Source organism: Aplysia californica, unplaced genomic scaffold (genome assembly GCF_000002075.1).
Source record: "Aplysia californica isolate F4 #8 unplaced genomic scaffold, AplCal3.0 scaffold00065, whole genome shotgun sequence".
Classification (NCBI taxonomy): Eukaryota; Metazoa; Mollusca; class Gastropoda; order Aplysiida; family Aplysiidae; genus Aplysia; species Aplysia californica.
In genome coordinates, this window is record NW_004797335.1 from 979,564 (window position 1) to 983,282 (window position 3,719).

A 3,719-nucleotide genomic window follows, 5' to 3' on the forward strand; every position below is an offset into this window, starting at 1 on the left:
CACACACACACACACACACACACACACATGCATGCATACATAATATATTATACTCTCTCACACGAATGCACACTTAATAATAATAGATAGATAGCATTTGTATAGCGCATAACCCCGCTCGAAAGCAAGCTCTATGCGCTTTACACTATATTATTACCCCAGCAGACCATAGAACACTCAGAAACATTCTCAGCTTCCCGGGAAGCATGCAGTGCAAGCTGCGGATTTCACGCGCTCAAACACTAACAAATGCACACTTGAATGCATATTCCTTCATATTCTATTTGTTGGCTCACAAATACGACCACAAATACCTGCAAACACCATTGCCACTCAACAGAAACAATCGCATGCTCAAACACATGAACAGTCTTCTGATGCTTTCGGTGTCTATGCATTACGAGCACTGTGGACACATAAAACTGTGAACGGATTAAGACATTTAATTTTAATTTAATTTCAAAATGCACCGGTTCGGTCAGCTTAAAAAATGATTACCCACATTTGGCGTTCTCAGTGTCATAAATATGCTTTCCTTGAATTTTATTCTTATTCTCAATCCTTTTATTAAAAATGCTTGGGTAGTGCTTTTGGTGTTTTATTTTGGTTCTGGTACTAATAAATACGGAAAATTCACGCTGTTGTGACAAAATCTGTCCTTTACCATTGTAAGACCTGCTTTTGTATTGAGATGAAACTCCTGTTGTTTGTTTGTATGTTTATTTATTTGTTTGTTTGTTTGTCTGTGTGTTTGTGTGTTTGTGTATTTGTTTGATTGTCTGTTTGCTTGTTTGTTAGTTTGCTTGTTTGTTTGAGTAAAGAGAAGCAAATCGATTTTAAAAAATAATGGTCCTTTAGTGCTAAGGACAAAGTAAGACAGAGTTACAGAAACGACAGAGGGAAAGTAAAGAAGTAGGACCAGCTACCAGTGGCGCCTTCCAGCGCCCTGGTGTCCACAAGGAAGACCTTGTCGCCAGGAGTTATCGTCCTAAACGAGCTCACATACAACAGGCACTGCAGGGAGTTGCGATGGCCGTCTCCGTAAACGAGTTCTGTGGCAGACATTTGAACGTGTTCCTTGGGAACAGTTCTCAGTACAAGCAGCACACACGGCAGCTCCTCTTGCCTTTGAGGCACCTTCAGCCGAGTCTCCAAAGCTGTCATCAGTGAACAGTGAAAACGCTCGACCATTCCATTAATTGCTTGTGGGTGGCACGCTGTAATGCGATGAAAAGTGATGCTTTGTCTTCTAGCAACTTCTTACGACAGAGCCGAAGTAAATTGTGAATATTGGTCAGAAGATAATTGGTAGCTTTTAAGGACAGGCGGGCCAACCCAGATTTCGGTGGTTTCCAGAAATCTTGACATGTACCAAAAGTGGGCATTGCCTTTCCCATAGGAGGAGTTTGGTTTCATTGGTGTGTATATTTGTCTAGATATAGATAAAACTTTCCTTGTCTTTTAAAGAAACTGAACAAGGGGCAAAAACTTTACCTTCGATTTTCTCAAAACAGCATTTTTCGGGATAGCCTCCTTGTGCTTAATAAAGGCGACCAATTATGTCTGTGGCAATTTCGAACCGTGTTGTCCTGAAGTTGATTAAAGCTCGGGCACACTCTTGTGGTATGCTACGGTCAATGATTGTGAGCAGGTGAGTTGTACCGTTAGATGATGGGCACGAGTCTATGATATCAACATGAACATGCCTGAATCACTTGTCAGATAACGTGTCTTCCCAGAACCTTAGAACTTTGGCCATCTATGCACTCGTTTGCCCCTTTCCTGACTTGTGTCTTGTATTCTAGCCAAGAGAACTTGTTTGAAATAGCTTTAAAGGTAGCTGCTGCCCGGTTGCGACAAATCACGTCGAACAATCGAACACTTGTCGGCAAAGTTCCCGTGTCAAAACTGGGTGTCGCTTATCGGGGAATTGCCATACGATAGCTATGGCCTCCAGGCTGTACAGAGAGTTACTATTCTAAGGCCAGTAGTGAGTGTATTATTAATGCACGTGTCCTTGTCGGCGGCTAGTGCTTTGGTCGTGGAGGTATAATCTAGCCCTAAAGACATATGTGAGGGAGCGTGGTGGAATCAGGCTCTCGTCAATTTTCGGGCATGTAGAGTTATTGGTATCATCTTAAAGCTTGTTCAGTTGTCTTCATTTGAATGAAAAAAGTATCCATTTAACTTGAATACAAGTCGAGATATTTGAGAATGAAGGAGGTGGGGTCATCTGTTTTCAGAGGTAAAATTAGTGAGAAAATGGCTGCCAAAGATTACTTATTTCCTCAGCTTTAGAGTCCGTGGTAACTGGAAATTTACATTTTTATGCCTTTAATCAACGTTTTTCAGAAAAAAATCCACACAGATATGAGTTCTTTAAAGGGCATGAAAGGTGTTGTGTCAAAAAAAAATTGGATGAAAATTCACAAAACTGTGGGAAAATGCAAGTTTCTTCACCTTGATTATTTTGACGAGAGCTTGATTCCACCACGCTCCCTCACATATTGCTGATTGAGCGAGAGAGACTTCTCCAGCGGTGCTGTCCTCGCTCGAAATATGCCGACTGTCAGTTGTGAATTGCGAGATGAAGACGCTGTTGACCACGGTTCAGAGATCTTGGAAAGCACGTCTGCCAAGGGTTTGTGGTCTGTGTATGCTGCAAAATGTCTATCTTCTAAGAGAAAACGTAGTGTCAAACGGCAAGGCAGTGTAGAGGGTTCACGGTCGAAATCATTATATTTCTGTTCGGTGAGGGCTTATTTGCTTGCTGAAGAACGTAAGTTGTTTCCAAGCTCCGCTGATGAGCTGCTCGGAAACAGCTCCTTTTGCTTGATCAGAGGCATCACTGTCGTTTGTCAAGGCAATGTGTGGGAATGAGTAAACATGGAGGCATTCATCAAGTTGTCTTGGGTTGCTTCAGTAAATTCTTTGAACATTTCATGCATCCTCTGGATTTGTTCATTTTTCTTTGCCGACTTGTTCAAGAAAGTACCAAGTTTTTAGATTTTCAACCAAAAATGGGTGAAACTCAAAACGTTGCAACGTCTTGGAATATCAATCACAAAAGAGTATTTATGCATTGAAGAACAATAAGTGTATAATATGAATTGAAGAACAATAAGTGTATAATATGAATTGAACATTGCCAGATAAACTCAAGGAAAGCTGTGTGTATTTTAGAAATATACGTATGCTCTATGACAATTTCTCGATAGACAAACTCGAATACGAAACTGATATTTTAAAATAACCCTGTAGCATCTTTCCCCATAGATTTTTTGGACCTGGGATCAACATTAAGTTTTAGTAAGATTTCTACGGCACTTGCAACACTATACGGTCATATACGTGCTGGGTTCAACATTTAAGTTTCAACTTTTCGGTCGTTTGTGCGTTGTTTCTGTAGACCCAGTCGGTCAAAAACCCCAATAAGAAATAGTCGAGGAATTTAAGCCCGGAGAGGGTGCGATCGAGGAGTGTGGTGGGTATGAATGAGGTGATCATTTGGTCGCTTTTAAGGACAAGGGGGCTATCCCGAAAAATGCTGTTTTGAGAAAATCGAAGATAAAATGTGTGCCCCTTATTCAGTTTCTTTAAAAGACATGGAGAATTTCTTCTATAACCAAACAAATATACACATCAATGAAACCAAACTTCTCCTATAGGTAGGGCAATGCCCACTTTTGATGTAGATCAGGATTTCTTGAACCCCCCCC